The sequence below is a fragment of the Antennarius striatus genome, chromosome 16, assembly GCF_040054535.1.
Source record: "Antennarius striatus isolate MH-2024 chromosome 16, ASM4005453v1, whole genome shotgun sequence".
In the NCBI taxonomy this organism is placed as follows: Eukaryota; Metazoa; Chordata; class Actinopteri; order Lophiiformes; family Antennariidae; genus Antennarius; species Antennarius striatus.
This window is the reverse complement of record NC_090791.1, coordinates 13,306,628-13,333,988: the sequence shown is the minus strand read 5'-3', so window position 1 is coordinate 13,333,988 and position 27,361 is coordinate 13,306,628. Positions and strand designations below refer to the sequence as shown.

Below are 27,361 nucleotides of genomic sequence, written 5' to 3'. Positions count from 1 at the left end.
TCTGACTGACACATGATTGAACATTGTTATTGGTGTACTATTTTATATTTGAGATACAGTAACTTACAAAAATAATAACAACAACAACAACAATAATGTGAATAATACTAATAACTATTATCATACAATTATTGTATATAATATAACATATTTACATTTATTATCATTATTATTATTGTTATTATTATTATTATTATTATTATTATTATTGTCTTAAAACCTGAAAAAAATTAAAAAGAGTTAAGTGAGAAGGTGCTTAATGCTTTCAATCTCAAATTATTCTGTTGTCAATACAGTATGTATCAGCAACAGCAACAATAAACTACATGTACCGTCATGCCTTGCGCGTCGGCGTTGCCTGAGAGCAGCATGTGCTCGCTGCCGTGTTGCAACTATGGCTCAGTGCGGCTGCGGCTCTCCACCGGAGCGCATCGCACCGCCCGCAGGAGCTCCTGCACAGGTCATCACCGAACTGGACCACGCAGAAGAACCATCTGTGGTCGGTCCTCACTAAAGGTGCCCACGCAGACCCCCACAGAGGCTCCTCATTGGAGGTTATGACACTGACCGATCTGCTGGATTGACCAAAGGACCAAACACTTTGTGCTTGGATTATTATGGACGCGTTACCAGGATCATACCCTGCTACACATGGATGGGTTATTATTAAAATCTGCTGATGGCTAACACTAAAGGATCCATCACTCCTGCTTGGAGCCGCACTGTGGGATACATTAAAATGCTGTCACGCACACGGGATGAGTGGCGTCCGCTGCTCCCTCTGCCTGCGTCCTGCTGGACAAGACGTCTGGTGGACACGGGAGTTTCTTGTGGCCAGCCCCATGGATGATCAATGCCACGAGATTCCTCCGGCGATCAATATTAGATATGTCAGATTCTGGCACATGAAAAAGGAATATCCTGGGATGTATTTTAAAACCTCAGCAGACGTCCAGAAAATTGGATAATGACGGGACGCGAGTCCACAACCAGCAGGTATGTGAGAAATAAGATAGAAACCAGTGTAGAGACTTAATGTTATCAGTTGAATGCATCGTTATTTTAACGCCCATACAGAGGGGTATGAATAAGAAAAAATATACAATTTTAATTATGAAACAAAAGACTGTAAGAATTATTGTCTTATATGTCTCCTTAGAGGTTAAAACGTCAAGAATGGTTGTTTTGACCAAAGGTTGTGTTATGTCCTCACACACTCGGTATTTACTACCAAATTAGCTCCAACAAATCACCCTGCTCTCGTGGGATTCCCCAGGAAAACCAAAATGAAGCTAAAGCTCATCTGCGTCTGTGGAGGGGGGCGTGTTCGGTCCAAAAGCCTCCTCAGGTTCCCGATCTCCTAGACACGAACGTGGGTCCACCTGTTCAGTGGGTTGAAACTGCCCTCCTTCGACCCCACTCTCATAGGATTCGGTTTTTAAGGTGACTGCCTGACATTTGTGTGATCTGTCCTCACCTGCGATGCCAGGTGCCCACGCAGACCCCCCCACAGAGGCTCGACAGGTCATGAGTTGTGACAGATCGGGTGCAGTTAAATAAATGTAATCTACAGTGACCCAACATGTGGCGCAGGTGGGAGATAACCTGTTTCCATCCATATAAGGGTGGTGGTGGTGGGGGGGCTTCCCGTGGCAAATACCTGGCAATCCCACCTGACGCATGACACATGTGAGGAGTCAGATCTTTTGCGTGATGTTTGGCCACAGGATCGCGTCAGAGGCCACAGGTGTGATCCCACACAGGTGTGATCCCACTCACCCACCTTCCTTCAGCTCTCACGTCTCAATCCCGTCCACTTCCTTAGCGGTGAAGAATTCCTCTTATTGTTGGGGCAGGGGACAGAGCCCCACTATATGTCTGTATACAGGGCAGAGCACAAACCGACACCCCACCACCCACCCCGCAACCCAGCAGCCCCCTGTATTAGAAATCTTCTCCAAACAAGACCCCTTTTCTCCGCTGAAGAGGGACCCTCTGTCTAATGCCAAGTGACTCTCATGGCCAGCATTGACGGTGGGACACTTGCTTCACAAAAGGAGCTGAAGTGTCAAATAAACTCGGTCAGAGCCCCCGACACACAAGAATTCCTTTATCTGGCACCCTGGGAGGCAGACAAAGACAGACTTTGTGTCAGCGAGCGAGCCTTGACTAAACACTGGAGCTTTTTTTTTTTTTTTTTGCTCCTCTTCTCACAACTTCTGCCTCTTCTTCCTCCTCCTCCTGTCGTTTGAACGACAGAGCGGGAACATGTGCGTTGACTCGACCCCCCCCCCAGACCGCTCCATCCACCCATCCATCCTGCGCGCACCCGGACGCATTCGTGCGCGCCCTCCGTCTCTCACACCTACTGGATGTGCTGGACGTCTGCACTGAGCAGCAAAAGAAGGTGTTTTCTCTCAGGACCGGTTGCGCTGCGGCTCAGCTGTAACGCGATACTCATGTGGCGAACCGCAGCAGAGAACCATACACACACAAGGGTCAGACGCTTAACAACCCTGTGTTTACGCAAATCAACATTTCCGAAGTACTTCCGCATCACACGCATGCCTTTAAAGTGCGGATTCAGCAGTAGATCCACGTCTTTTAAAATCGTCATGCGCACAAAATCGACCGACGCGCACGCTCCGAACTCTTTACGCACAAGGATTCCGATTCAATAACGCTGGAAAATGACCTCATGCAGCCTTGAGGTTACAGAGTGCGCACCTCCAGCTCCAAGGGGACAACTCTGCTTGTGACCCAGACCCCCCCCCTTAGGTACGTTGGTCCCCAGCCCGGTGGGTCAGGTAAACAGATCAAGTTGCTGTGGTCGAGTGTGTTAATGGTGTGTTTATGAGCTTAACCTAAGTGGTGATTTATCATGTCTCAACTCAGGTCTCACCTCGGGTCTCCGGTCTGAACCGAGCGCACATTCTAGTGCGTGTGTTCGTGGTCTGTGCAGGTGTCTGAGCAGCTGACCTCCTGCTGAACTCCGTCTCAATGTCATGTCCGTTTTTGGCCGCTGAGACGGGAATGGAAAAGCAGCTGAAGTATTCATTACGCATTAATTACGTGGTGCTCATATTGTGCCGCAGCATTACCTCATCAGGTGCGCGTGGCGCAAGGGTCATTCCACGGGAAAAATATCATTCAGGTGACCTTTAATGAGCCCCGTGACATAGATCACATGTGACATCGGGCTGTTATAACGCTGTGGTGTCTCCTTTGGTATGGAACCCCATTTACCTCCTTGTGTATGCATGTGTGTGTGTGTGTGTGTGTGTGTGTGTGTGTGTGTGTGTGTGTGTTTTTTTTAGAATGAGCGCTAAAGTTTGTCTGAAGAGCAGAACTGTCATTTATTAGTAGTGCAGGAACAATGGGGAGCTTGTCTCCAGGGTGGTGGGGGCCAGAGGGGGGCTGGTGGAGCCAGGGGAGGGTGGCCTGAGATTGGGCAGCGGGTCTGACCAAGAACAAGCCCCTGTCTGATGGGGAGAACTGCTGACCCTTCCTGAGTAAAATGGCACCTTTGTTTCGAGGTGTATGTGTTTGTGCCTATGTGTTTATGTGTGTGTGTGTGTGTGTGTGTGTGTGGGTGGGAGGGAGAGCCGGGAGAGCTTTTTGAAAAGCTCTGAGCAGTGTGTAAAGTGTTTTGGTGTTTCTGTGGTGATTTTACCTCCAGTTGTGATTTTCTCTCGGCTCCAAGCTACCACCATGGATTCTCACAGCAGCCAGCTTTAACGGCAGCATGTGAAAGAAACGGGTGTGGATTAATGGCTCAGATATCAATAGACCATTCAATATCGTCATTGATGAGCTGTTTGGATTTCACCTGAAATGAGACATTTTATAGATGAAATGCACTTTTTTTTACGTCAAGCTTTGAGGGCTCAGCCTTTAAAACGTCAAAGTGATAAAAACATGTATGATACACACATTAAATGATCGTGATGCTACTCTAAGCTAAAGACCTCCAAGATGCTCCTGCTCTAGACTAATTTGTATTTTCTTACACTCTGTGTGGTGCTTCCTTCCTATTGGTCCAAAAACAATTTCCTCTCACTGTAATGATGCTCTAGAGGGAGAGACACTAAGAGGTAAAGTAGAAACACTAGCAATGGAGGGAGGCGGGAGGAGAAACCACCGCAGAGGAGGTAATAGCAACAAAGTGCGTATTTCTTACAGAGAAACAACGACTTACAGGGTGTTTGTGTAATGCTTGTAAAAGATGGTGTTATTCTGCTTTAGGGAGTTACCAGGAAAAGGGAAGCTGAGCGAGCCAGACAGCTTGTGCATGAATGAAAGTGTGGAAGGATGCTTTAGAGGAAGTGGGGAAGACAAAGTGGGTAATTCTTCAAAATGATGGGTTTGACACATAAAGCTGGTCCTCTAATAAACCTCTCACTGCAACCTTGCATTTAGACATTTCAGCTCCGCCCTGCAGATCAGTCACATCACCAACGTTCATTTAGTTCATGTCTGTCCTTGAACATAGCATGTTAGAGACAGAGAGATGTGAAAGAAAAATGGCTGGAGGTCAGGCTGTATTAGTACTCTGGTCCTGCAGACTGGCAGGTAGTTAAAAATGCTGATAACACGCTTAGTTTCCTGGATGCAAAGGGAGACAGGTAGATGAGGCAGCCTCACACAGCATTCAGTTTCACAATCATGAATCTGTACTTTGTGATTACATCCCGCTTCAAAGCGGTGATGTATTGTTATTGTCAGTGTTTGTGTGTTCATCCGCCTGTCCGTCCGTTCGTATGTCCACCAAATATCTTCGCGACCGTTGCAGATAGAAAGATGAAACAAAAAGCACATTACTCGAGCGGCAAAGGGGATGAAAATGAGATGATGACCTTGAGAAAACTTAGTCAAGGTCAAATTTCAACTTTTGTACACTCAGGAACCGCATAAGATAGAAAAATGAGGGAGAAGGCCAGTGCGAGTAAGACCATAGATCAAAGCTATTACTTTACCTATGCACTAGCTTTGATCTGCGGTCAAAGCTAGTGCATAGCTTGCACTGCCTTTGTTCTTGTTACATTTCTTTCATGTTTCTCATCCGTTTTCCATTTTGCAGTGGCGGTTTTTCTCGATAGTACATGGGAATGCATCTTCTCTTTGTGGTCATGTCGGTTTGCTCTGAAGTGGACTTTCAGACACCTTCTTGGCCTGGCTTGGCACAAGAGAAAAAAATCAAATTGATATTGGTTTATTGTCCTGTTTTGTCTGTATCTGACCTCACTTTTTTTTGGCTCTCATTTTGGAGGGAAAATTCCTCCTGCTCACACAAATGTCACATTCCACCAAACCTGTGACCGTATTGGGTCTTTACTTAGCTGGGTGTGTCGTAGCAACGAGTCACACCACCACTAATAAGCCATCCTCATTCAACAGGTTTTTTTCTTTTCAATCATGCAATTCTTTAAGTTCTTCTCCCCTTTCTTTCCTTCTCACAGGGGTGAATAAAGGAGACATTTTTAGTGTGAAGAAGAGCGTGAAATTTTCTGTGACCTCCCCGTGACACAGCAGACCACCAGGCTCAACTGTGTGTGTTTGATGTTTGTGTGTGTGTGTGTATATCACACTCTGTGCTGATATAGTAGATCTGTGTCAAGCTGACAACTTTTAGGGCAAGTATTTTTCTTTTTATTAGATTTATTCAAGTGTGATTCAACTAATTATTTATTCTACATTATATTTGGTTTTATTTTTCAAGCTGTATTGCTACCCTGGGATACAGATGTTTCTAAGCTGGAGGCTCTCCTCATGGGCATGTATGCTATCTTGTCAGGTGTTTGAGCAGAGGCACATATAAGCATCTTGTTCACTGTAAAGACATTCATTCATTTCATTTAATGAACTTTTGTTTAAAGACTTTATTTTTTAATGGCAATTCAAGCTGAGATGCCTTATGAAGTTTTGTTTTAAATCTTAAATTAGTAGATGAGGTTGACGTGAGGTTTGCGTTTCTTTGACTCTGAGACCCTCTAGTGGTGAATGTCTGCTATAACGTTATAATAGTTCACCGAGATGCTGTCCCTCTGATCCCAATGATGTGCGGTGAACTGAAATCGTTAATTAGTACATAATTATACATAAACATTAGTTAGTGCATAAATAAACATAAACATTCTTTAGTACACAAATAAACATAAACATTAGATAGTACACAAATAAACAGTAGTTAGTACACAAATAAACATAAATATAAGTTAGTACACAAATAAGCATAAATTTTAGTTAGTACGTAAATAGATATAAACACGAGTTAATGCAAAGGGATTGGAAACTGTCAAAATGCCACAGACAAACACATAGATCAGGGTTTGCCTTGAGTGTTGTGCAATAGCGACATCTTATGGGCAGTTTAAGCAACACCATTCGTTCATCTTCATGACCCGCTCATTGCGGGTCGCTGGGCGCTGGAGCCTGTCCCAGCTGATTTGGGGCGTGAGGCAGGGGACACTCCGAGCGAGTGCCAGTGCACCGCGGAGCCACACGTAGGCAAGCAAGAACGCATACATGTAGACAAACACGCACACACTCCCACCTACGGACAGCGTTGCACACTGCGCCACCGCGCCGTCCTCATCAACACCATGTGTATATAAATACACTCAGACACACAGGCTCGTATGCAAATAAAAAAGTCTTACTGTGTTGTTTTTCATACTAACTGACGTGTACATTTAAAGAAACTCGTGTACATTTCAGTGGGCACAATGTAGTATGTGCTTCACAGAACAAAACACGCTGAGATCAAACGTTTTCATGTACAAAGTACTTTTCCCTTCTGAATATCAGCAATGTTCCATCTTCCGTGTGGAAAATATCTCCGCACTGCAGTTGCCAATATTCCCCACCAGATGTCGCTGAAGTTCAACTCTACGAAGATGCCCTCACTGCGCATCTTGGAGCTTCTCCTACCTCGGTTATTTTTGATGAGAGGTGGTTTTTACAATTTGGTTCAAAAATATTTTCATTTAAATTATATCTGTTATAAAAACCAGTGAAAACAATCTGTTCTCAAAATAAGTTTTTCGGATTTCAGTTTCTTTGCTAAACATTACAACATAGATTACATTATTGACTTGTTTCTGATTCCATACATAGGATATAAATCTCGCTGTATCAGGTACATTATTATGAAAACCAGAACTGTAACCATACTACGTGTGATATGTTCAAATCAAATTATTTTAACTTGTTTTTAAAATTGCTTGTTGTTACAAATATTCCGCACAAAAAGTATGGTATAGAACAATTTATAAAATTAATTTATGAATTTATAATGAATTTAACAGTAACATTAAGCCAAAAGCATCACTCAAACAGATTAAAACACCACTGAAAATTTTGTCACACAGCTTTAGGCAGGATTTGTTTATCATACACTCGTCATTGATTAAGATTCTGATGAAGGATTTTATTCAAGTTAGATTCCTCCCACCTTACCAGTCACTGTTAAATGTGTGATATCATATTTGTCCACTAGATGGCAATGTGGGAACACGACACGTAGCCCCCTTTGGATAGTCAGGGCGCATGCCCATGTGAAGTAACCTAGTGATATACAGTATGGAGTAATGGATGAAGATTGGTGTTATTATCTTCTTATTGCCCTCATTCCAGCTCATCTCTCTTTGAAGATCAAAGCAACACTTTGCCTCTGTGTGTACCGACACTGATAAACCCAGAGTGAACTTCAATAAAGCTAACCGTTCACATAGTACAGCCGTCACTGTGAGCTCTGCCTTTATTAGTTCAATCGCTGGATTCATTTCTTGAGCACTATTTTGTGGTTTTTCTAAAATACAAAATAATTCCAGCAAAGTTTGGAATATGATTTTGAAAGTATGGCAGTGACGCTGAGCACATTGAAGAACTAAATAAAAAAATACAAACCACAACAAGTCTGTAACTGTACAACCATGCAACTTTTCAATGGTTTCACTTCTTTGAGTTTTTGACATTTCAAAAGAGAAATAAATGAGGAGATGGTTGACATGGTTTAGGAGCAGGTGGGGCAGTTTATGATTGGGTGACAGTAATAGGATGGGTGAAAATTCACCTCTAGGTTAGTTCTCACAGGTGTTCATGTGGTTTTCAAATGCTGCCAATGTGGATTCTTTTCATTGTTACATTGATTTATCTGATGGTTGTATTCACAGTTAATGGATTGCACTATTTGTCCATAAGTTACAAAACCTAAAAACAAAAACAAAAAACCCTCTATACCTATTATACAAAGAAAATCAGGATTCTGAAACCTTCAAATGTTTTAAATGTTCTCTTGAAAAATTATAAATCAATGATGATGGTGGCATTTTATTCATTTTTTAATACATTCATCAATTGATCATTGTAGCTGTACTTTGTGTCAAATCTAATTGTGTTTGCCATGTTAGGTTTAGCGTGCTTGACTTTCTGTCTCAGTTTATTATCTGCTCTTTTGTATTCATTTCCTTTCGAATGTCATGCGTTCCAGTATCTATCACCTTTGCTTGTTTTTTTTTTTTCTTCCTCTATTTCCTCTCCTTGTGCAAGAGTTTGTTAAACGATGCCCAGTTTGCTTTAGTAAATCAGATTTGAGAGTATGTAGTTTTTCAGGTTCCTTCTGGCTGGTGACTATGGGAAAGAGTGTGATGGGAACAAGTTGTAATCATAAGTAAATGGTTAATCTGCACGTTGTGCAATGGCATTGCACATGCACTTTGTTTGATATGGTGTTTAGCACAGTTTATCCATTCATACTTTATTTAATAAGTGCAGTGCAACATCTGAAGATGTTATCTAAGTTTGCACATTTGTGCTTCAGCTGTGTTTGTATTTTAATTGCAGAGCCACACCTCTGGTGCTGCACAGAATGCCAAGTTGTCCATAACCTGCCTTCACTAAAAGGACTCTTCTATCATAAAGAGCTGTTCTACACACACACACACACACACACACACACACACACACACACACACACACACACACACACACACACACACGGTCTTTCGCATAACCTTAGTGATATTTGTGCAGATCTCTTATCAGCTTAAACATCTATCAGACTTGTTTGCCTCTGCTGGTGTTGGTTTTTAATTTTCTTTCCTCTTTATTCTCAATGAACGTGTCAGCTCTATGTTGCCTACATGTTTACCCTCAGGTTTTTCAGGAGCTTGTTGACATTAGCACCTGCGTCAAATCTCATTCATTGTCCAAGTGGCAACTGTTAACAGTAGTCAGTGGTTGTAACACAGCGCCTGCTTTTTAAATCTTTTCCATCCCTCCTCAGCTCTTCAGAATTACTCATCTCTTCATAATAATCAATCATCTCAATCCTTCAGCAACTTTTGATAACGGCTGCTACCGCAGGGCTCAGAACCTGACCAGACGAGTCCGGAGCAGGCGGGAAGGTAAACTGTAGGAACTCAGTTGCCCTTTCGGGAAGCCGTCCATGTTCCTTCTGAGCTGCTGTTTGTTGCAGACATGTTGTTGATGGGTTACAAAGTGGTTCAGGGGAACAAGACGAGGAGGAGGAGTTTTGGCAGAGATATGGAGGAGGAAGTCTCCTTGTGTATCTGTCTGGTCGATGGAGTAGGTAAACCTCTACTGTTCACGTTAATCATTGACTTTGGGCTTGTTGCCCCTCTGCTTTGAGGAAAGTCAAGCTTTAGGAAAATATTTGCTCATTAACGGAACTGTTCAGATTTTAAATCTCAGAATTCACATGCTGGGTGTTTTTACCACTTTTACAACGGTACAATAAAATATCTTTATTATAAATATATTCTAAAGGGTACCTAATAGTTTTATGCTTGTCGTGGTCGACATTGATGGGACACTGTTTTTGGACGCAGCTTCTTAAATGACCTTCTTAAGTTATGATTTCTTCACCACTCCAATGGCTGACCTCCATTGAGCCTCATGGGTAACACTGGCAATACTCCAATTAGAAACTTGGGGAAACCTTTTTCCCAGTGAAGGCAAATAACTTTGTCCTCCCTTTACACCACCAGTCCTCATATTAGTGCGGCACCTCCACCCCTAAATGATGTCCATGTGTGTGTTGAGGCGTGGATGGCCAAGCACTTTTCAGCTCAAACTGTAGATAGACATGTGTGTGAGGGTATACCGACAAATGAACACATTGGAAGCAGTGCACGGCTATTGTTAGCGTGGGTTTCAGCGCGGTGAGGGGACAGGAGTTTGTGTGAGGCGTGTACGTATGTTTATGCGTCTTCCTCCGAGCGTTTACAATGCCTGCTCTCCTCTGCTGCGAACGCTGCCAACCTAGCCTCTTCCAGACATCTGCTTCTCCCTCATACACACATGTGCCTGCGCCACCTTCCCTCTTAATCCCCAAGTCCACACAGGCTGTAACTTGAAGCTGAAAAATCTGTGCAAGTTAAACGGCTGATCCACTACCAAATATAATTACGACTGTGACATTTCTAAAAAAAAAAGTGTATTAATTGCAAGTTATTCTCACTGTGTGGCCCGTAAAGACTGGGAGGCATGTGGAAGGACTGGCCAGTCTTGAGTGTTTACTGGTACTTGGAGATTTTGACAGAGATCCCAGTTGTCTGAAGGAGCTGCTGTAAGGTGAGGTTGGACTTTTCCGATGTGAGCAGAAACATGGCGCCGTGCATCAGACCGGCAGGGTTGCACTCTGAAAGGCCAGGTTCTGGTGAGGAAGCAGGAAGCATGCTGGGATAAAGTTTTGGAAAATGTGAGAGAAGTGGTCAGGGACATGGTGGTTTACTGATGGCGAGTTTCTCTCCCGCCAGCTGCCAGCTTATCAACTTTAATGATGTGAGTGAGCGATATCCAGTCATGCCGCCGCCCCCCTGGGTCTCTGCGTCCTTCATGGCCGCCAAGGCAGCAAGAATGGCACCAGAGCACCAATAAAGGCCCACATGGTATTGATTGAGAGGTATTAAAATTCCCTTTCCCGTTCTTGTGCTCAATCATTCACCGAATCACTAAAATGAAAGAAATTGAAACGGCTCAGGATGTTTGATTATCTTTCTGCCTCAAATGTCTTTGCCTCCTCAAAATGACCTCAGTGTTGATTTCTCTAATCATCTAATGGAAGAAGTTTATACAATATAAACCCCATCCTGGAGCAATATTTCTTGCGTGATCAGCATTTTTTTAATTCAACAATGAGCTTTTCTTAATGATTTTTTCCACATTTTGGTGAAGCCTTTTACTGCATAGCAAAAATACCGCCCCCACCCCCCATAGTATTTTTATATGTCACTTTCTCTATCACCTCTTTTCCTCCTCCTTCTCCTCCTCTTTTTGAGCTGTTTTGGAAGGAGCTCGGGGGGCAGCATTCATTTAAGAGTCAGATATAAACACGCATTAAAAGGCAGCATGGTCTTAATTAGCTGAAGCTGCTCATATGTTTGGTGTGATTGTGTAATGTTTATACTTGATTTGCGGGTGTGTGTGTGTGTGTGTGTGTGTGTGTGTGTGTGTGTGTGTGTGTGTGTGTGTGTGTGTGTGTGTGTGTGTGTGTGTGTGTGCGTGCCTGCATGTGTGTGTGTGTGTGTGTGTGTGTGTCAGCCCACCATACTGCTCACTGAGAGTTTTACTGCCCTGTGCAACGTTGTAACAAAGACAGTTCCCACTGAGGAGACAAGCAGCAAACACCTGTCATACTGATATTGGTGACTTATATCTATAAAGTACATTATTTTGCATCTACAGTATATGCACTTTTGTGCAACTTTCAGAGTTGTATAACAACCTAAAAAAAAAACTGTTAAATGTTTAATAAGCAGCAGGGATTTGTCTTTACTTGCAGACAAACATTTTGCAGACCTTCCCAGAAGGGCTGATTGAATGTGTTTCATATTGGATAGTTGTTTTGTGAAAGGGAACTGAAAACACATGAGCTGTCGTGCTTTGTGAGGCAATGCACTGTAGCGTACTTCGAGCTGCAGCCTTCCAGTGCGGACCGAGTGGATACGTCTTAGTGGTTGATTAAACACTTCCTCATCTGGACCGTAGGTTTCTCAGGTCCGTGTTTGCAATCTTGCGGTTTTAGACAAAGCACGATGACCTCAGAGCTCGTTTTCAATAGAACTACCTGCTTTGGTGCCGTACAGTAAAGTGATGACATTTGCCTCAGTCACAAAGGAGCTACGGGAGCCATAAAAACACCTTATGATGTCTGGGTCTCTACAGTCGGGTCATTAAGCTATAAAGCCCTATTGTAAAAATGTAGATTGAAAGTCCAGCGAAGATGAAAAGGGCTTCACTCTGCCATACTTTCATAAACCTAGCGAGGGCTTGGCTTTTACCAGGAAAATTCTTTGAATTCCCTGGCCTCACACCCTCACTATACTTTTGCCGCCCTGCAGCCGATATCTCTTGTTCGTGGTGCGTTTTGACGTCACAGCGAGATCAATTTGTGCCATAAATGAGCGAGCATTTCACCGTCCAGCTTGTACATTGGACTGATCTGAGTCTGGAGATAAGAAAGTACATGGGCAAAGACATATTTAACACACACACACACATAAACACACATATACACACACACACACACACCCTAACATCACCCTATGAAAAGTACTGAAAGCCATCTACCGCTCCTCCTGAGTTTTCCTTTGTCCCTCACCTCCTCTATCTATCTTTCTATAATTGTGTTCCAGACCCAGACATGTCCATAAATAAACGGGGTCTCCCTCTCCTCAACCAGACCCAAGCCATGTTTATGTTCAGACCTGCGTTGGGGGGCATCTGGACCACTGGGCCGGCCTCAGCGCCTCTCTCCAGCCTCAGGTGGAATCAAGATGTGCCACCAAACACCAGCATCTGCTTAATGGACTAACATAGGTCTAAAACATAAGCTCTGGGTCAGTGGAGATATATTTATATTTTTAAAGCTTTCTTTGAAGGTTAAACAATCCTAGACTCGTGTCGGACTTGTTTAAAGACTGAAAACCAAAACAGAGCAGACGAGGAACAAAAGATCCAGATCCAAATATGCTTTTGGCGTCGCTGTAATTTTATAATTCACATGAGATGTTTTTTAAATTTGTAATTAATCCAAAGTACAAATTGTCCCGTTTAGTCAGGACCACATAATCTTCCACTACCTGTTTAACTCTTACGCAATCTGTAATGAAAGTGATTTCTTTTTCACAATAGAGATTTTTTTTGTTGTTTATTTACATTAGCTGGATGTGGTCTCCTGGTCTTCATTTCATTTGGTCCAGAAGCCACGCTATTAAAACTAATGAACACTTATTACCCCGAGTTGGATTCTGAGCTCCTTACTAAACATCCCTTCTGTAGCTGTTTGTTTTACTTGTACCTGATTATTCAAACGGAGCAGTAAAACATATGGCTGAGCCTTTTGCCTCTGGTCTTTACAAGTTGTCTCATAAACAGCCTGATCTACGATATGTGATTGGACGCGAGAGCCACAGTTTTTACAAAGCTTTCAATAAATCAAACATGGGTGGTCCTCCCTTTTCTCCGCTAATCATTTTGAACCAAATCAGGGATGTTTTTGACACATTTACTGTACGATCTGACAGCCCCGGCCCTCACGTTGACTCATCGGGATTCTGGTGTTGTTACAAAACAAAAGAAGCTCAGTGTCGAAGAGATTGCAGTTTATGTGAATTTAACTGGGGTGCATTTTTATGTCCCTCTTCACATCAAGGAGTAATGACAGATTTCTCTTACTAAGCTCTAATCAAGACATCTGTTTTGCAAATGTTTGTGTGTGTGGAGACTTGAAACATAATTTGATCAATTATGATGGTTAATAGTGCTGACAAATATAATAACATGTTATGTTGCTGCAAATCTAGATATGAAAAATATGCATTTAAAAGTTTTGCTGAATTTACTCCTTCCAAGATATGTTGAAAAACCTAACATTTTTAATTTCTGGAGTTTGTATGTGAGGAGATATGCAATGCATTTGCACATTTGCACCCTGTCATCTTTTCATCACAGTTTAAGCTCCACCAGGCTTTGTTTGCTTGTTGATTTTATAATTGTTTGCTGGCTCCAGGTGACACACTGAAGATCCTAGCGTGTGTGTGTTTGTGTTTGTGTGCGTGTGTGCAAACGCACATGCCCATGCACTTGTGTATGTTTGTCTACATGACAGTTTCGAAGTGTTTCTTATCATCAGTGCCAGCAGAAACCAGCAGTTGAACGAAACATGAAAGTGTGAGTTTCTCTTTGTGCTGCATAAATCAGCCCGAACACTTTGGGCATTGTTAAAGAGAGGAAAGAGTCCTGTATTCCAACTCCTCTCCCAACATTTGTGGTTTTTAATATGATATGTGCACACGGGAAGCGTGGTCAAATAAATAGCGTGTAAAGTTTCTCCTGTGTCTGTACTAATCCATCAAAAAGAGATGGAGCTCAGCTTTCAACTACCCTCCCATCAACGCACTACTTCACCCCCCACCATTTCGCTCCAACCACCCTGCAGCCCCTGTCATCCCCTTGCTGGAATTTCCCCGGAGTCAAACTCAACCATTTATACTTGTTTTTAACCCAATTAAATATTGTTAGAATCCGGGGCGACTTAACAGCACGTTTGTTTGTGCCAGACAACACAATTGCTCACCTTTAGACAAAATGGAACAGAGAAACCGAGAAAAGGGGAGGGGATGTGACTCAGACGGAATGGAGTGATAAGCCTAAGAATAAGAGACAGATTAAGGAAAGGATAGATGGAAAGACCAAAAAAAAAAACCTGCTTCCTGTCTCCTTCCCTGACACTGACATTACCTCTGCACCCTTGACAAGGAAACCTATCGGTCTTTTTCACTGAAACTTAATAGCTGAAATTAAAAGGAACGGCGTCCCCGGCTGCAATGTCTCGGTCTAAGTAAACACTCTTGTATTACGTTTCGCTTAACGTGCTATCATTGTAAAAATCTGTAATTGGATATCGAACATAAACCACCACACCTATAAATCTAAGGTGATTATAAAGGTCTGTGTTGGCTTGATAGTCAGACTCCACCTACGTCAGTGGCACAGATGGTATTATGTGCACTCATAGGTTACATACTATATCAGCAGTCATTGTACTGCTTTGCTCTTAAGAGTTCACAACTGCGTGAAACCTTTTAGAATCCGTTTCTCATTGTTGGTACTGAAGATGATAATAGAATAGAAATAACAGATTAAAACATTACAACATGACATGTATAGCAATGTAAAGAAACTCTCCTGTTGTGAGGAGACATCAAGGCCAGGCGTATAGAAGAACTTTTTGTGTCAGGAGTGCCGCTACTGGAGGAGGAAATGCTGAATATTCACTGCAGGGGCCTTCCTCTGGTCTCCCCTGCAGAGGGGGTGCCTCCGTAGTGCCAGATACCATGTGTTTTACTTGGATGCTTCACAAAGTGTTTTCTTCTTCTCCGCACACATCTGAAGATATATTTTTATCAGAGAAAAGATGACGGGGTAATTCTTTGGTGTCTTACCCCCAGTATCCGACATTGACTTCCTCCTTTTCTTTAGCTTTCCTTGTCTTTCTTCACCCTTCTGTTATCAGCTGATCTCCTGTATAAAACCATCAATTTAAGAACATCGGCTGATGGGACATGGACAATGGAGGTTTTGCCTCACCCTTAGACCAAAGAAATGAAGGAAATGGAGACTTTTGGTTGAATTCCTTAACTCAAAGAGTCAGAGTTGCCTGCAATAGGATAAGCACTGAGACTTAAAACCTAGTCATGAACTCTTACATTCCCAGCTGGTTTTGTTACATAAGTAATTCAGGGGTTTTGAACGTCACGATCAGACAGTTTTGCAACTGTGGCATTGTTGCCCTTGGCATTCCTGACCTTTTTCATGGAGACAGAAAAGTGGCAAGGCAGCATCACACTCAGCAAACTCACATGCACCATTCCTGATCTTCTTGCTTAAGATTAGACCTAAATGATCTGGCTTATGATGCGAGCAAGAACGGAAGAGATTTATGGTTTTAGAGTTTTAAGCCATCGAAAAAATGTCATTTAATTCAGATCCAACTAACCTGTGGTGTAAACATTTGCCTTATATATATAAAATTTAAAAATGTGTGAAGTGAATATTGGATTTCCTTTCATTGCATGTAGAATATTTTATCAAAATTACTTTTACCATTAAATGGACACTTTAAATCAAGAACACTATATGCCTACTCTTATAATGCTAATGCTATTTATTCATCAAGAATGTTTTGGTAAGAGTTGCATGTCTAGTAATTGATTAGAGGGTAATCAAACTAGTTAATATTACCAGCTACAAAACAGTTTATGTTTACATCCTGTGCTCTGATGCATGATTGGATGTCAGTTTCCTTCTATGTGGTGATATGGGGACATCAGATTAATATGGATGCACCTTGATGGACATTGCTGTTGAGCCTGTTTGATTGTCTTTTTGGCATTAACAGTAAGATGTTTCTGGGTTCAAATACACTCAGGAACTTGTTTATGGGTTCAAATACACTCAGGAACTTTCTGGGTTTGCAAATTTTCTCTGGTTTTTCCAGTTTCCTTCCATCATCAGAAAACAAAGTACTGTAGGTGTTGATTTTGAGTGTGCGTGTTCTGTCACCATCATACACACATGCAAAATGATACTTAGCAGTGATTTTGGTTGTATTTTTCCTTTACGCTTTTTGAATTAATTTATTGTCAACATAATCTTTTATAGCAATTCAAGTAAATCACGTCCTTTGTGTAGTGTAAATGTCAAGTTTGACATTCGACCCGTGGTGAAAGATGTGAAGAAATATTTTCTGTGTACAAAACATGAAAAGAGATGTGCTTTTGTACAGATTCTGTGCAGTGCTGCAGGGAGAGAGGAGGTGAGAGGGGGCGGTATAATTGCCACATTAAGGAGAAGGAATTCAAAATAAATGTAATCTCCATCCCCCCAACCCCCCCCCCCCACCCCTAAGGTTTACAGTGAACATGCACTGTCTTGTTATAAAACACAAGGACAGAACAAGCAGTGAAACAGAGCTAAGAAGAAAGAAAAGATGGCAATGTTCTCATTGAGGTAACCGACTGGCTCCCAACCAGGGTGAACTTGTGTGGGAAAGGTTTGCACAGAAGGGGTAACGTTGTATGCCAAAGTTGTGTAGCCATCTCTGACTCGTTTGTGCTATGTTTGTGTTTTTGTTTTTAAGTAGCACTAATGACCTTTGTGTTGCCAAAGCCACATTTGCATTTATGTGGGTACCTTCCCCACAGCGCCTCAATCAGTCACTTAAAAGTCGTGAACATGTAGGATAATGTTTTCACCCTAACCATACACACCATCTAATTGCAATTACTGGCACATCTTCAAGAGATGAAAAGAATCTGGGACAGTTTTGTGTATCATTATAACAATGTGCTAATATGTGTGGTTCAGGCGCATTCAGGGGTCATGACAGAGGATGATTGAAAACAAGATGATGAGATAAAGGAATACTTTCTTGACCACAAATTTTCTCTATGATGTGTTTTGGATCCAGTTTTCCATTAACTGAATTGCTGAATAGACATTTGTTGTCTTTACACACACCCTCCCTGGAAGTTAATCTCAGGTGAGCTGCGGGCGAAGATGTGTCAACTCGTAAGATGTGGAAGCAGCGCTAAAGTTCTGCTGGATTCTACCGTATGTCATTGTGTGGTTTGGACTTTCACAAGGACATGTGGTGCGGTGTATTTTTATAATGTAATCATTCCTCCTCCTGCAACAACACCATTAAAACTTTCTGCATGCTGAGGCAAGAATTCAGTCAAAAGCCCTGCCCACCCAGACACAGCACAGCATAAACAATGGAGCCTGGGCTTTGGCAACACACACAGCATACACTGACACACAGGAGTACACACTTTACCCCATGCAACTTTGGTTGCTGCCCAAAAAGAAGCCACTTCAGTGCCTTCCAGAATATCCCCACAGACTTTTTTTTTAAACATCTTCTTTTTCGTGATCACTTTAAACATAGAAGATGGGGCAACATGTGGGTCCTTCCAGTGGCTTTATTAGTGTGGTGTGTTTACTTGACCAAATGTAACCAGCGGTATTCTGAATTGAGTCATCTTCCGCTGTCAAGGAGGGGCGGCGAGGTCATCTGGAGTTCCTTCCTCCTAGAACAGGTTAAGTGACACTGATTTGGCTTTCAGGTAGTAAAGGTAATTTAGACAGTTGCTCAAGCCTGTAATTATGGCCTCTCCCCATTTATGTCCTGTCTTTCTACACTTATTATCAGCTGTAAATATCTACAGTATGTAGTTGAAAAGTAGGTCGTTGCTACCTTTAGAGCATGTTTAGCCTCTGGTGTTCTCACTGAGCTTACTTCTTGCCTATTAACTAATTGGCATTATTGTTGTCTTATGATTCCTGTAAAAATTAGGACCTGTCATTGAACTTTAAGCTGTCACAGGAGCATTGTAAGTATGATTGAATGGAGTTGTCTTTGCTCCCCTTCCTGCTCATTAGTGAAACACCAGCCTTCAGGGTGCTGACAGGATGATTCAGTGTGATATGGTGCCCCATGCATGAACATGCTATCCCCTGGCCTACCGGATGAACACTGCGCTCTGTGTTGATGGGCACAACGGGCACTCAGATCATCTTTCTAGCAGAAGCAGGAAGTGAGAATTGGAGGGTTCCTGTTACCAGGCCCCTTCTTTCCTCCCGGTCCTACACGGAGCCAAACTCAAACCATGTGTGTTCGCACCCTGTGGACCTCCGCACACAGGCCTAGCTGGCGGGTTGGCAAGTCCTGTGGTCGTCTGAACAACATGTGATCGCAGGAAGCATTCATCTCCTCCCACTTGCCATTGTTATTTGAATCCCTCCTCTGTATAAATCCAATGGGGTCTCTTGGGTAAAGTGGTAAGTGATTCCTCGCTGTTTCCTTTCTCCAAAGACCCACACCCCCCTCCCCTCTTCCCGCCTCACAGCTTTCATTCAAGGTTAGGCACACGATGGATGTGATTGAGGAAGTACAGTAGTCTGTCCCCAGGTCCAAAGGTCACTTCCTTATACTCAAACTGCCACTGGTTAACGAGGAACAGATTAAGAAAAGTAGCTTAAATTTGCAGTGACAATGGAGGAACTCTGCTGTGGAATAATCATGTCAACTCATCAACATTGGCGACTAAAAATAAACCTTTGCAGGAAAAAATAATCTTAACGGAAATGTTTTTGGGTTTTTTTTAAATATAATTCCTTACCTTTTTTTTTTTTTTTACTTTGCTCCTTCATGTTGGAACAACAGGTCTTCCCTGTCTCTCCTTTAATTTGCAATTATGTAAAACTTAGTAATGTGGTAACAATCATAAAGACTGCAGCATGAAAACACTCCTCTATGCTTAGTCATTTGTTTCAAGTGTAGCAGTTCATAACCATTTGCGCCCCATGGTCCCATATTATTCTGATTCTGATCGTGAATTTGATCGTTTCTAAATTTTGTTACTTTATTGGCAACATGTTCTGGCAGGAGAATACCCCTAAGATAAGGAATTTATGTTGATGGAAAGTGAAGGTGTACGAGGCTGATGAGGTGAAATTGCTGTCTCTGTTCTCAATCCTTCCACTTTGAAATAGCTGTTTACAGAAAACGACTGATGAAGGGATAATCTGGTGAAAATATATGTGCTGTTTCTTTCTTTTTCTAAATCTTTCATTTTCTTACCAGCTTCTATGTTGTTTTTTTTCAAAAACGCACAACTAATGGCAGCATGCAAAACAAATGTTAAGGACTTTTTTTTTAAGGTGGCTGTCGGGATTGGCATTCCTGCAGTAGCCGTTGAAACCTCTCTTCTGCTCATTCCTGTCGTCTGACTCTATAACAGTCATCAACAGCCCGTCTCCTTCCAGTCGTCTTTTTCCTGATGAGACACACTATATGGACACCTGTGGACTGTCATTTCCAAGGGGGGCAGAATGGCAGTAATGCTACCTTTAAATCAAGACATGTTGACTAATCGCCCAAAGGATTAGCCTCTTAAACAAGAACTCTTTCATTCTGACACTCCATGTACAATAAAGACTCCGCAGAAAGGTAAAGAAGGCGGAAGAGAGAGACGTTTTTCGAAGAGGGGATTACAGATTCTGTACTTTACCTGCATGAGCTTTGTTTGATCATGTTTGAGCCCACTGTACACACACACACACACACACACACACACACACACACACACACACACACACACACACACACACACACACACACACACACTGACACACACACGCATGTCCTGAGGCTGGTTCTTTCCCCAAGTCTCTCTAAATGGAGACTGACCTGCATATTTGTCATAGCAATAACATATGATGACTCTTACAGCAGAACAGTGAAGAACTACATGTAAAAATGTGTGTGTTTGTGCTATAGCTCCAACAGAGACAAAACAAAACAAAACATTAAGTTTTGAGCCAGTCCATTAGCTAACTGGATGACCACTCTGGTTATTCTGAATGAAGACAACATGTCTTTCCCATAATTCAGCCCACCTACAAACAAACACACACACACACACACACACACACACACACACACACACACACACACACACACACACACACACACACACACACACACACACACACACACACACACACACACACACACACACACACACACCTACTCTGACTGAGATTGAGTTTAGCATGCTGTGGATGGTTTGTGTATGTGTGTTTGGGAGTGGGCTGTGGACCTGTATATTGTTGTATGTAAATGAAGCGGAGAGACACCGTTGGGGTTCAGTGGTATGGTATGAACCTGATTTTGTCCAGATCCCTCTGCTGTATATTCTTGAGTTTGATGAGGTCATTTGTAGCCCACACTAAATGGACGGTCATATGCAGCACACGTCCCGACACACAATTATGACCAAAGGATTGAGAATGATGGTTTTAGGCAAGAACCATGAACCGCTAATGTGTGGTGTGGAGATTTGGTTGAACAAATCGTTTTGCTGAGCTTCTGGACTCCAGCGGAGACACAGAGCGGCTACAGGGGTCCATTGAGCAAAATAGCTTTTCAACTCATCACTCAAGGGAGGAGTGTATCCCAATCTATCACCTCTGCAGCCATAATCAACAAAGGAGACGTAATACCTAAATCTGATGTTAATAATACAGCTCCCATTTCAGACAGACTTAGAAACTGTCAAAGTATCCTTTATAGATGTAGCAGCATAGTCATAGTCTTTGGGTATTGAGTTGTAGGCATGACCCTCTTCATGCGCTGTGAATTTTTGCTTCTAATTTCTTTGATTTTCATTCACAATTTCTTATTTACAATAAATATCATCTTCAAGTGAGAAATTCAGTGGCATTCTTAACATTTTGCTTTCCCGGGTTGGGGATTGAGACTTGAAAGGTGTGGCATGCTGTCGTCTGTATATTTCATTTGCACACTTAGCCTCTAAAGTCTGTAAGTTTCAGGTTTCATGCTCCTGTCAGAGTAACCTGCGACACACTAAGCTGTCTATGAATAGGAGCATTGCCTCAAGAAAATTTTGCAACCTGACAAAAGATGGTAAACACCACGATGATGCATGTTTTTCTTAAAGGAGTCTGTTGGGGGTAGCACCTTCCACCATTGTTCTTTCTATAACTCGAACACAAGTGTCTGTTTGCACTGACCAACTCCAAATCAGCAAGCTTGGATCTCCAGAAGTCTTTTTTTGTGTGTCTGATTTGCAACAGTGACATGTCTTACAAAGTGTGGGGCAGGTGGGCTGACCTCCGGTGTGACATGTTGACTCAGTGATCTTATGTGTTCTTTCAACCTTGTACACTCTCAAGTTGTCCTGCCTGAAGCAAACATAGATGAAAAAAACTCACAAGAGTAAGACATTGTGGTAAATGTGTCTCGAGTCATATTCTGCTCTACCTGAAAATGGAATAAAACGAACAATATTTTATTCCATATTATTATATTACTAGATTTTAATACATACTAATATGTGTGTGTGTGTGTGTGTGTGTGTGTGTGTGTGTGTGTGTGTGTGTGTGTGTGTGTGTGTGTGTGTGTGTGTGTGTGTGTGTGTGTGTGTGTGTGTGTGTGTGTGTGTGTGTGTGTGTGTGCAATAAAAGACTATATTTACAGACCTGGGAACTAAGTGTTTGGCCCTCCAGGTGTGCACTGGTGGTTGTCAGGGCATGCGAGGCCCGCTGCGGAGGTGGCTGCATGACAGCCGTAATGATAGGTTATGACGGGTGAAGACATGAGTGTGTGTGTGTGTGTGTGTGTGTGTGTGTGTGTGTGTGTGTGTGAGTGTGTGTGTGTGTGTGTGTTTCTATGTATGTGTGTACTTATTCATACAAGCCCATCCACACAATTAACAATGCACCTTATATCACATCCCACGCAGTGTGAGTAATTAGACGTGTGACATCAGGACGAGTGAGCACATGTCAAACGGCCAAGCTGTGGGGTCAGGTAACTCTCAACCAACCAGTTCCCTCTAAAATGCAGGCTCTTAAATCAGGTGACAGAAAGGTCAAGTTCAGTTTAAACTATAATCTAGCAGTGAAGGTCAAGAGCTTCTGTCTCTTTGCTTGGTTTTGTCGTCTTACCTTAACAAAAATCCTTATGTATCTATTTGGGTTGACACTGCATCAAGAATGGATAATTCCATCAGTCTCTTAAGCGTGTGTTGACAGGTTGAAAAAGTGAAGACGTTCTTTGTTGTTTAATCTGGTTTCAAGATTGCAAGAAAAGTTCATATTTATTCTTTTCAAAGCTACTGAAGTTACATTCTTTGAACAAGTAACTTGTGTAGCCTTATAAAGAATAGGAATATAGTATTCCATCTATAAATAAATCTAAATGGCTTTATTCCCTGTCTAAAATCCTCTGCTGCAAAAGCTGTTTTCAGATCAGCTTTACATGCACATACAGTAGTTGCTGAAGGCACAAAGTTTTTGCAAAATTTTTAAGAACTTCCTTGTTTTATGACAAGTACATACCTGGAGATCATTAAATGAAATCTGTGTCATTTACAGTCATGTGCGAAATTGATTGTGTTCCTTGACAAAGAAGCTTACTGTTGTGGCTTTCCTCAATGCCTTGCATCTTTGGGAATAGAGCTTGCTGTGGCTAGCCACCCAAAGCAGTGGGCCGTTCCACAATGGTCTTGCCACTCTGGCCACATCCGTTGGTCTAATTTGACAATCCCCTGTTTTATACCACAGTATTTAAAAAGAAACACACAGAAAGAAGACAAAGAGGAATCAAAACAACAGACAAGCTATTGTCTCATCTTACATATGAGGAACTGTTTATGTCTGCATGGTGGATTGTCAAGTAAAAGTTGTGGTTACATATTACAATGATCATTCGGCATTTCAGCTACCATTCAAGGAAGAGATATAAGATAACCGATGGAGAAGTCAAATGATTTTTAGAGGTTGCAGTCACTGGGAAGATATCCTTTCCCCACATAACATGTTTTGGTGCAAAGTGAAAAGAATTTTTTCCATGACAGATTAACAGTGGATAACCCCTGGTTTGGTTGTCTTCGAAGATCTGACACTATTGTGAGGAGTTTCTGTAAAAATACTTATGAGATTATTTTTTTCATTACATTTTAGATTCTGAATTGAATTCTAAAGGAGCTGAGTTCAAAGAAATGAAGAGGATATATCCTGCTGTCTTAGGGCTTAATGCTATTTCAAAGCCTTCCAACTGTTGACAGCAGCTGGTCCTCTTGGGAGCTCTGACTTTGTCCTACTGTATGAAAAAATTGCAACTGCTTCGCTCAATCCCTAAGAATACAACACTATCCTTGTGCTTTACATTAAACATCCTTATTGTTTAGGCAGTATCAAGTTGTTTGAAGATATATTAATGTTTCATCCTTCTTTAAGTCTTGTTGCACCTCTTCAGTTCATTTCCTCTTCAGTCCCAGAGACAGTAGTGCCCAGAGGCAGTGTCAGTGGTTGTATTTGTGATTTTATTGGCAGAGGAACAATGGTTTAGTTTATACAGTGCATTCCTGATTGTTGACATGCTGTGGTATGGAGAAGGATTAGCAAGTACCCAGGCTTTCTGATTCTTCTGTGTCGGCCTATGAGCAACACCTGCATGTTTCTGTGACAACGGGCACCACAAGGAACATTGATTTCACCAGCAACTGGTTCGACAGACATTCTGCGATGATGCTTGTGCAAGGAGGGTCACCAATGGGAGGAAAGGTGGGAAATGTTTACTTGACATGACCTCAACACAGTGCAAAGTGAGTTCCATGCACAGGCATCCATCTACCATTAGAGATGTATTTGTCATGTGTGAGTTTCGGTCCTGCATGTTGAGAAAAAAAGTGAAGGTGCCTTCTGCAAGAAGAGCCAGTCTCATTCTGACGGCCCTGATTACCTGTGTCCGACTAGCACACGTAGTCTGTGGTGAGATAGCCCGATAGCAGAGACTGAGGCGGCATTGTTAGCCCACGACCAGTATACTGAGGGTCTGCTAATGACCTGCTCCTCAATCTTATCAGCAGGAGCCCACAAGACCCATATCAAGCATCCTGGTTGAGACTTCCACTGACATCATCGCCTCAAGGGTTTACCACAGTTAAATTTTCATCTTTGAAAGCCTGCTCCCAGTTTTCAAAAGGATGCAACATGATTCAGATATTTATGCATCAGGTCTTAATTTGTCAAAAACAATCTGCTGATTTGCAACTTCTATATATTTTCCTCAGTGGAAGAGAAACCTAGATTGTAGATTGAAATGTCTGTTGGGGAAAAAAACAACAGCAACAGTATGTCCTCATAAAGTTACTGTCCATACATTCCAGAGGTGACTGTTGTCTACAACAGAAGTTTTATCTTTAACCTTTCCAACTGTGCTTCTAACAAGCACTGATAAGTAAGGTCTTTAGGGCATTTGACTAGGCAGAGGGGGTGTTGTTAGGCACACCAGACAGTTGGCAAATATTCCAAGTGGGGGGGGGGAACCCAACAGTTTGGAACCTGCATGAGTCACTGAACATTTCTCACTGCCTCAATGTTAGCTCACCTGTGATGTATAAATAATCCACTGATTTATTCGACATTGTACAGTTTTCTTTCATGCATTCTACCTGTTAGGTTCAGCATAATATGGAAACTTTTTTCACAAGACTGCTCAGCATTTGGATCCTCCATTGTATAAAATGATACACATTTTAGAGTGAGCAATTTCTTTTTTTTTTTTTTACAGATGAGGACAAGGTGCAATGGTCAAACTTCATCTTGTTTCATAGCTAATTATATGTTAGTAACCACTGATATAATCATCTACCTGCTCAATAGTATTAAAGTTTAATAGTGGAAAGTATGGGAAATTAATGTGCTCGTCTGGTCATTTCACCACAGGCAACAAGAATTCTCAACCTAATTAGTTATAAAAAAGTAACACAAAAAGTTACATGACAGTAAGTGTAAAGTAGTACTTTAATGAAAGCAAACCTGAAATTTATGCTCAGAGATATAATTTAACTAGAAATGAGGGTTTAGCAGAGGGCAGTGGAACCGGAATGAGCCTGTTCAGAAGCTCTCTCATTCACAAGAGGTTTTGTTGGAGCTGTCCCTTTGTTGACAGTGTCAGGTTCTCATGCCTATTAGGTTATTGTCGACAAACAGGCACCATGATGACATGCCCTTCACAATGCCATTGGCTGGCACAGTTTCAAAATGTCACCTGTTTGCTTTTCTGGATTGGCTCTGGAATGGAAAAGTGCAAACCTTTTGCATCATACTGTCAGAGTATCGATAGTTGACAGTCACTCATTCATCTAGGGTGTGTTATTTGGACATTGGCCTTGTCATGCTGATGAGGAAGTGTGGTATGTCTTTCTGGGTTTTTTTTTTTAAGGTGGCTCATCCGTATGAGGGCACAGGGACACTGGCCTTAAAATAAATTTCCTTACCAGTAATGACAAGTGATTCAGACTTTAACCAAGATCGTGAAAGGTGTAAGGCAGCGTGGGAAGTTTGGTGAACTTCCTGACCCCGTGCACCACTGCAGCACATTGACCCTCATCACATGACAAAAGAATGCTCTCTGTCTTTTGTTTTAACATATACGGCACTCATGGAGTTGAGAGCAATTTTACGTACTATAGAATAATCAGCAGCTTGGCATTTTACCTCTCCATTCTCCTTCAGTGTTGCTTCCAAACAGGATTTGCAGGCAGCTCTTCCCTGCATCTTTTAAATCACTTCAAACACTACTGAAGCCTTTTAAATCCAAAGTGGGCATCCAATCTAATGGCATCATTTGAGTCTGCTCACACTGAGAGAATCAAGCCTTTTTTTTTCGACGCTTAAGGTTTTGTGAAGACGGAAGACAAAAGGCTGGCGCAGTGAAGCGCATCTCTGCTAGCGGGGTGAATAGAGGGGCCCCTTTCACGGCTGTTTATGAGCACCCCTCTTCAAAAACACACATACAAATCACATCCAGTTCTCCCAATGCCCCCTCTGATACGAGGATGGTGGTGGGGAGGGAAAGGGAGCGGGCTTGAGGTGCCTCTGAACCTTTTCAAATATTCCAGTTGATCGATTTCCACCCAATGCCATCCAGCTTTACTACTGGAAGCATCAGTTTATTTTGATGGGACGAATCATGTTATATAAGAGCAAAGTTTGGATCCCTGCTGAAAATATAATGACAATGGTTGATATAACAGTTGCTGAGGAGAAGGCATATTTGAAGCTTCTGTTGGCCTTGATGTTGAAGATGTAAAATATAATTGATGGAGGAAATCATCCTTTATGAATCACTCATTATGGCTGTCAATGAGCACAAAAGGTAAGAAATGGCTCTGCATTAGTCCAACTCTGAAGTGTTTTCCTGATCAGGTAATTGGGGCCAAATTAAAATAAAAAATATAATATATATGATTACAAAAAAAATATTTTCAAATTTTAAACCTTTCGGTTCCTTTATTTATGTAAGGATATACAGTTTTATATGTACACTACATAATATGAAACATATTGGTATGTAATAAAGTGGCATAGGTTTTCTATGAAAATAAAAACATCATGATATCACATTTTCAAAGCTACAATTGACTTATTTAAACAAAAACAAAAAAATTTGAAAAGTCAGATGATTCTTCTTTTCCTTTCGGCCTTTCTCCTTCAGGGGTCGCCACAGCGAATCAATTGCCTCCATCTAACCCTGTCTTCTGCATCCTCTCACACCAACTACCTTCATGTCGTCTTTCACTACATCCATAAACCTCCTCTTTGGTCTTCCCCTAGGCCTCCTGCCTGGCAGATGAAAACTCAAAAGTCAGATGATGGGAAAGAAAAATTGGGAGGAGAAAAGAACCTGACATTTAATTGATAGCAATAATTTTCATACTTCTGATGCTAAACTTTA

At 41.9% G+C, this 27,361-nt stretch overlaps 1 long non-coding RNA gene across 1 annotated transcript in view; it reads left to right on the top strand.

The window, feature by feature from the left end:
• Window positions 1-413: 413 nt before the first annotated feature.
• Window positions 414-27,361, top strand: part of LOC137610383 (uncharacterized) — a 47,270-nt gene continuing 20,322 nt past the window's right edge. The window contains exon 1 of the long non-coding RNA XR_011038474.1: window positions 414-996. This is a non-coding gene — a long non-coding RNA (uncharacterized lncRNA). The remainder of the gene's footprint in view (window positions 997-27,361) is intronic.